Here is an 8,892-nt window from a genome sequence, read left to right as displayed (position 1 = left end):
TTATTCGATAGCCTGGTAATGTGTATAGGCCTACGTACGGTAGGAATATTCATACTAATAAATGTTATAGTATTTCCCATCTTTGCTGAGCAAGAGTTTTGTTCGAAAGTTCAGTGATTGAAACAAATAAAAGCCTGGGCTATTGAAGTTTTACGGTAGACCTACCACTGTCATGCACCTACCCTAGTTTACTATGACATTAATGCGATTAATCACAATTAAATATTTTAATCGCTTGACAGCACAAATATATATATATATATATATATATATATATATATATATATATATCAATCAATGGTTGTTGACCTATCCTAGCACAAGTGCAGTGCATCCTGCCTCGTAGCTCACACTCATCTCCTCTAACCTTGCTCATCGTGTCTCCAAGGCTGACGCTGTCTCCTACCTCCTCGCTCACGCCGCCTCCTGCCTCCTAGCTCATCCCGCGCACGGCGTCTCCTAGCTCCTAGGTGACGGAGGGCATGTGTCTGCAGCCCGCGCGCTCGAAATCTCCCGCCGCGGGCGCGACCTTCCCTCTCGTTTGCTGCTTAACCCAATCAATTACTGTTCAGGGCAGACGGCGAGGGGCCCGGGCGAGGGGCCCGGGCGCCGTGACCTTGTCAGCGACCCCCGAGGAGGCGCTGAGTAATTCCCTCTGAGACCCTCGAACATGCCCGTCCGCGCGGCGGCGGAGGTGTTAACGCCGCGGATGGGCCGCAGAGCGCCGCCGTCTCTACAGCGGTGTGTGTGATGGGTGTTATAATTCTATTAGTTGTATTTTCACCGCGGCCGGAAGACGGGTTAAGCGTGGGGGAAGTGGGGGGGGGGGGGGGGGGGGGGAGCCAACCTGGACAAAACGGCAATCAGCATGTTTTGTAATCTTATTTGAATATGTTTTTTTGACTTCCATCAATGGAATGCCGTTTAAATTCATAAACATGTTAGAGATAGGAAAACCTTGATGATCAGAATGAAGCTGTCATTTATACCAGGGCGATGGGTACTGAGAGCTAACTACAACTGGTACCTAACACAAAACACAAGCCCACAAACTGTCTTGGCTGGTGACTGCAAACTGTGAAAAAGAGATGGACGTAGCATCTGTGACATCAACCATTGGCTAACAAGTGACAGTGTTGAGGTTCTGGATTTGACTTCTATGGAGTGTGCCCATTTTTGGGGATCTTTGCCACCAGCTGCGGGACTGATCCATATTTGTCACATTGAGGACAGGACTTGAATGCTCGCCCCCGCATCGCTCTATGGCCAAAAGTCATTAATATTCAACCCTTAATATCTTTTTAATTAAATGTAACTGTCAACCATGGGGAGCTTGGAAAATGCATGATATGAGAAGATGGACTAGCGACGGAGATCCTAACTGAACGCTGAAAAAAATGTATTAGCTTTTTGTTACGAGAATTAAATTACATTTGTCACCGCTGACTTAGAATGATGACTGCGTCTAACCACTGCAAGCCCCCTAAAGGCCGTTAGCGGTACTCCATGCTAGTCTCTTCCACATGAGCATCGCAAACAGACTGTAATGTCTGCCGCTCGGTTGTGAAATATATAAAACCGTACCCAGCTACAAAGAGCAGATTAGGAGTTTTAACTGCGATGTGTCTCAAACCTTACCAAAGAGAGGAGAAAGGCAGAGGGAAGCAGTACCTACTATTGTTGCATAGAGACTCTTCTCTGTTACTCCGCAATTGGAGATCCAAACGTTTCAAAGCGCAGACAGCACGCTGTGCTGTCTCTACCTGTTCTTGTGAACACAAAAGCTGCCCCCTACAATCTGCAGTCACATGTCGCGGGCATGGACTTCTGAAAGCCTGACGCGAGCGTTTAAAGCAACAGGAATCCGGCCTGACTGTTGTTTCATTCACACATAGCACAATATGTTTCCTCAAAGCCTTTTGAAAGTGGAATATTTTTCAGCCCTCTGAGTAAGAGAGAAATGCTGGCAAGTGGAGTTAATTTAATGTCTGCTTCTTTAGGAGAAGGGAGGGAAAATAGAAAAAACTTAAACCAGATGGTTGGAAGAGGGCTGAACTGGTACCACTTCATCACTGTCAGAACCAATTCTTGCGCTTGGAACTTTAAACACGATGTGAAGCAGCGTCAGGAGACGATCTGTATTCCGTTTGTGGATCCTCATTATGGCGGCAGAACGAAACAAGACGTGATTTGATCACGCAGGACTTTCAGTAGTAAAAAAGTACCCACTGCTGTATGCTTTCAAATGTATCCGTCCTGATCTGTGTTGTGATTGGTTTGATGTCGGGCCCCCGCCACCACACTCAGAATCATTGATTCAAACTCCGGGAAGTGGGTTTGAGGAAATGCAACTTTGATTGGATTCTGATTGGATGTCAAACACTGATATGTGTTCACTGAACATTTCAAGTAGCCTTATTCATTTCTTTAAAAAGCGCAATTATGAGTTTAGCCAAAATAGATAACCGAAATTTTCTCCTCAAAATGCCTGTCAACAAAAACTACAAGAATGGTTGACCCGGTGTAGGTTTATGAACATTTGTATGCATCTTGGATAACTTTTCGCAGATTGATCACATTACGAGCAAACACCATGTCCACGGGACATGCTGCTGCCCCAAAAACGACGTACATTTCATTACATCTGCACTGGTTTATAATGTCAGCTCCTGGGGAAAAGAAGACATCCAGGACGTTGATGGTTTGATAGGGTTATACCTTAGAAAATCCATTGGCTTTACGTAGGAGAATCCACCGATCAGTCCTTCAACTCCTTACAGACAACGTTTTAATCCGAACCATTAGTGACAGTTTGGATGACGCCTAAATAAAAGCATAACCCAATTTCAGAAAACAAAAGAATCAAAAATAAATAGGGCCTGAAATCCCCTCTGACCAAGTCCAATATAGCTGTCTCTTTCTCATTTGTGAATATTGGAGCTCTGCCATCGTATCTTCAGTATAGGCTACACATTTCATAAATGTACGACACAATTATATTACTGTACACTTGCTATCTCAGCAGTATACTCTTCCCACTGAGCACTGTGTTGACGTACAAATCACACTAGAGGTCACCTTTGGTTTCATTAATGCGTTGACAGATGAGTGAAAGTTTTGCCCGTTGAGTTTGAGCAGGTGTTGCCTGAGTGAGACTAATTGGTGATTAGAGTTTGCTATTTGAAGGCCACTGTTTTCCATGTGAACAAACAAGGCTTGATTATGAAAGTTGTGCTAAATCATGAGAAAGCCTGCCTAGAGTTGTGCAAAAAGGGCATTTAGAAGGACTGTTTCTGTGAACAGTTTTGCAGAGCTATTTTTTGTTGTTGACACATTAGCTGCAGGTTTCCACCGATGTGGGCACAGTGCCAGTATTAGCGTGTAAGCAATTGAGAAAAACTGTAATACCCCTGAAGTTTCTACAATGCTCAGACGGCTCAGGGAATGGAATCCCCTTGGATACCTGTAGCACATCATAGCCTAGCTTAACCTAGCTTAGCCTAGCTTAGCCGCGGCGCTATCCTAGCGCGATGCGGTCAGCTCGAGACCTGCCAGCATGCGACGATAATGCTGATGCAGCTATCAGACGCGAGTCGGGGGTCCCGAAGTTGATCTGGGGGGGGGGGGGGCTGTGGCCTGAAAGTCACCCTGGATGAGTGTCGCCGGGGGAGGGATCGGGGGGGTGGGGGGGGGGGGGGGTAACCGTGGCGACAAGGCTGTAATTAAAGTGTCTGAGAGTTCAGCAGAGTATTAATGTGGAGGCATCGAGAAGACGAAAGAGAGAGAGAGAGAGAGAGAGAGAGAGAGAGAGAGAGAGAGAGAGAGAGAGAGAGAGAGAGAGAGAGAGAGAGAGAGAGAGAGAGAGAGAGAGAGAGAGAGAGAGAGAGAGAGAGAGGGAGGGAGGGAGGGAGGGAGGGAGGGAGGGAGAGAGAGAGAGAGAGAGGCAGAGAGAGAGAGGCAGAGGCAGAGGGAGAGGGAGAGATGGAGAAACAAGGGAGGGATGGAGAGACAAGAGATAGATGGAGAAAGAGCCATAGTTAACGGAGGAGGGAGACAGACAGAGAGAGAGAGACAATAAAAAAACACGCTATATAATACCATGATATATTTTTCTACATTATACTCTACTATATACCAAAGTATTCCATATCATACTGGTAGTCTGCAAGTGTGCTGGTATTATTAATTGATATTGTATTATACAGGTAATAGTATTAGCAGAGGGAATGGTAGCATTTGTATTTCATGTTATAGTTAACAACTGCTGACCAGTTGTAGACCAGTATAACCAGTAGTAGTAAAAGTAGCGGTAGTATTAATGTGTTTTAAGTAGCGGTAGTATTAATGTGTTTTATGCAGCGTGCGGCTCGCTCTGTGCTGACCTGCTTTAGACTAGTAGTAGTAGTAGTAGTAGTAGTAGTACTGATATTAGGACTGATGTAAGTTCCTCAGCTCGCTCTGTGCTGACCTGCTTTAGACTAGTAGTAGTAGTAGTAGTAGTAGTAGTAGCACTGATATTAGGACTGATGTAAGTTCCTCAGCTCGCTCTGTGATGACCTGCTTTAGACTAGTAGTAGTAGTAGTAGTAGTAGTAGCACTGATATTAGGACTGATGTAAGTTCCTCAGCTCGCTCTGTGATGACCTGCTTTAGACTAGTAGTAGTAGTAGTAGTAGTAGTAGTAGTAGTAGTACTGATATTAGGACTGATGTAAGTTCCTCAGCTCGCTCTGTGCTGACCTGCTTTAGACTAGTAGTAGTAGTAGTAGTAGTAGCACTGATATTAGGACTGATGTAAGTTCCTCAGCTCGCTCTGTGCTGACCTGCTTTAGACTAGTAGTAGTAGTAGTAGTAGTAGCACTGATATTAGGACTGATGTAAGTTCCTCAGCTCGCTCTGTGATGACCTGCTTTAGATTCATGCGGCTGTGCAGCCTGTCCTCTGGGGGCTGGCCTGTACACATCGAACATCTGGCTGCGCTGGGAGCCGGGGTGCTCAAGGGCACCTCGAAAGAGTATGTCTCAGGGTGGAGGGAATTTCAACTCGCAACTCTCCCAGTCTCCTAGTTGGGCTGTCGGTATTCCCTGTCAGACATAATGGTGTGAGGCAGCTTTTTAAACCCACTTTTTTTGGCACTCCTGGCATATAGGCTATAACTATTAGAGTATAATTACATTCACAAAAGACTCCATTTTAAACGGGGGCCCCGTGTGTGAATACGGTGTGTGTGTGTTGTGTGTGTGTCTGTGTGTGTATGTCTGTGTGTGTGAGTGTGTGTGTGAGTGTGTGTGAGTGGGACTCAGACGGCTGCTTGTGTATGCATGAAATCCTGCCTCCAGAGCAGCCTATTACCTCTCTGTGTCCTGCTTAAGCGCTGCGAGGGTGAAGTGTCTATCAGATTATACGTTTCCAAAAGCCTCCGTACACTGCCCTGCCTGAGGGGAACTCTCATACGGAATTGACTGGATGTTTTCAATTGAGTCACTTCCCGATGTAAAATTGGCAAATGCCAAATAGATTCTCAGCAAGAGAGAATGTCAAATTAAGTTGAAAATCATGGTGTATGGCTACCGGGTGCAAGGATTTTTGTTTAACATGTTCTTGGTCAAATAAAGAGCTACCAATGTTGCTTGTTTGTGTATGACAATGCTACAATACATGTATATGACATGCAGTGTCTGAACTGTTGTGTCCTTATTAACTGCCATCCGCTGACTGCAAACTGATCTTTAGTGGACGGTAGGCCATTAAACAGTTGAGCCACAAGACATCTGTATAGATTTGCAACTCTGTAAGAAATGTCCATGCTTTCCCATCTCTTCAATGAATGTCTGCACACACACGCACACATACACACACAAATATGCACACACACACACACACACACACACACACACACACACACACACACACACACACACACACACACACACACACACACAAAGATACTGAAACACGAAAACACAAGCTACCGTGGATGTAGCCTCAAGCATATTGTGTCGCTGTGCCAGAACCTGGCATCTCCCCAACTCCTCCTCATTATTGCCAAATCAATGTTTATCTTAATAGCTTCAAGAGTACCTCGGTGTGACAATTAAACCAAACGTAATCAAGTCCTCCAAATTAAACATCGAATTGAATAAAGAAAATATTTGAGTGTTTCATTACCGTCACTGCTTGCCACAGTTTAAAACCTAAAACGCCCTGATGAATGAAGTTTTCTTGTTGTTGTCTGAAGAATTACCAATTGTGAGCATATGTAGAGGTAAAATGTTAAGGCAAAATTATTATTTTACACAGAATAGTCGCTATAGGTACGCCATGACCCTCGAGGTCACTCGAGACTTCAGCCCTTTCTTACATCTCTCAAAACATGTATTTCCTGCTATGTGTTGGTTTATAACATACTAGTGGCATTTACGTTTAAGAAGGGTCCTTAGCAAAGCTTGAATCACAGACGGAGAACCATTGAAGGAAACGTAAACCCTAAACCAACCTATTGATGATCAAAAGTGACATAGTGGTCGGCCTTATAGTGAGATGGTCCAAATCTCAACCTAAATGCAGAACCTTTTGAAAACGTAAGATTGCATGTATACAGGTTACATGTTGTTTTTGGTTGCTAAACTTGCTATGTAACATGTACTAGAAGTTGGACATGCAGTTCTTAAACGTTGAAAGTAGGCACGGACATAGAGCTCAACAGTGTGCCTACGGGGAGACTTCAACGCAGAGGCATAACATGGCCTTCAGTCTAGAGAACATAACCTGACCAAAAATGGCTCTGGTCACCTTCTACTGTCTCCAGGTGCGAATGAGGACGAAACAACTACACAGTGCTGACCCACCCTGTACGAATACTTCCTGGTCTTTACACACGCCCACGCACACACACACATGCACGCGCATGTGCACGTGCGCGCCATACTAACGCTCTAACTTCCCTTCTTCCTGTGAAGTTTGGACGCGCACATGGTTTGTTTCCAACACATCCGTCACTGTCACCGCCTAATGACTTCTTCATTAGCCTCCTCAAAACACACATCCCATAATAAGACTGGATGAAAGAGGTTTCGGACACACACGCACACACATACACGTACGATCTGCAGTTCTGCAGGAATTATAGACATTATTAATCAATTTAAATCAATTTTAGCCAGAGTGGAACGGATCCCAGATGCAAGATAAGTTAATGGATGTGGTGTGTGTGTGTCTCTGTTTGTGTGTGTCCGGGACTGTAAGTGTGTGTGTGCGTTTGCATGTGCGTGTGTGTTTGTGCGTGCATGTGTGTGTGTGTGTGTGTGTGTGTGTGTGGTGTGTGTTCATGCTAGCATAGTGTTTTTCTGCCTACCTGTTGTGTGTGGGCGAGGGGGGTTAGCGAGTTGCTAATTTAATGCTAATGATTACAGGCAGACAGATATGGGAGATGGATGGCTTCGCTAATAGAAAGCTAACTGGATATTGAATAGCTAGTTTGAAAGCTATTAGCACAGTAGCTATTTAGCTTGGCAGATAGCAAGATAGGAGAACAAGCAACATAAGGGAGGAGAGATACAGTAGGTGTACAGGCAGATAGATTGATCAATCCATCATTGATATAGACAGATGACGTTAGATAGCAATAGCGATGCAGACGGACAGATAGATAGTAAGACAGCTAGAGATACAAATAGACAGAGAGACATATAAATAGATAGATATAAAGATGGCTAGACAGAAAGATTAATTGTTCATAGAGATACAGACAGACAGATGGGTAGACGACTAGACGGATAAATAGATTGTTCCTAGACAGACAGACAGACAGAAAGATAGGTGAATAAACAGATAAATAGATCATTCCTCGATAACAGACAGACAGATAGGTAGATGAATAGACAAATAGATTATTCCTACGTGGGCAGGCAGATATATAGTTAGAATAGACAGGGAGACAGAGGCAGGGTTGACTCATATTTCTGACGCTAAGTGGATCTTCACAGGAAGTTAAACATGCAGTGATGGACGCCACAGGAAGCCATCGCCAGGCGCTGTTTGATGCTGGGTGAGATCTAAGCAGCGATATTTCTGTGATCAAGGGGTCCGAACCCCCCCACGGCCCCCCGGGGCTAGCGAGTGAGAACATGTGTCCAGCTGTTGGCCCCCATGTCGTCAGTCTCTGAAGTCATGCCCAGAGTGGGCTCGGCCAAGATGCCCGCCGCTCCCTCCTTTCCTGGGTTACTGGCTGTCGGGAGAAGGAGACGGAGCACCCTGCAGCACACATGGGTGTTGGAAAATGACTCATCTCAGATCTCACACGCTTTCACATCCCTTTCTCATCCTTCTTTTTTCCCATTTCTAATTTCTTTTATTCGTTTTTTGCTGGTATTGACACCATGTATCGCTTTTATGCCATAATGTTCCTGTACTTTCTGCTGTGACACCCTTTCTGTCTGGGATTGGTAAAATAACATTTATTTCATTTTGTTAAACCAATTTGAGCAGATTATGATTAGATGATGGCCCATTCAGCATGAATTATACTCCATGTGGCAAGGACGGATGACTCCATCCTCTTAATAATGGCCCAAAGGTATACAAATACACATAATTAAACGGTTTCTGCAGTGACCCAGCAATGGTACCGGCAACCAAACAATCTCATCCAACAACCCGGTGCATGAATAACCCGGCTACGAGATGAAACAAACAAAATGGGATTTCAGAAGCCTGTCGATTTCAGTGTACTTTATAAATGTCCAAGACTTGCCAGCCATCAAGGATAGAAATCAGGATGGAGTGAGAGTAATTGTTTTGCTCCAGCCTCTTCAGTGTGTGTGTGTGTGTAACACTGAAATATAGATATCTACTTTCCTCGTGGGGTTCGGGTCCCCGGCACGCCGACACTTAGA

This window comes from Gadus morhua, chromosome 16, assembly GCF_902167405.1.
Source record: "Gadus morhua chromosome 16, gadMor3.0, whole genome shotgun sequence".
In the NCBI taxonomy this organism is placed as follows: Eukaryota; Metazoa; Chordata; class Actinopteri; order Gadiformes; family Gadidae; genus Gadus; species Gadus morhua.
This window is presented reverse-complemented; position numbering follows the sequence as displayed.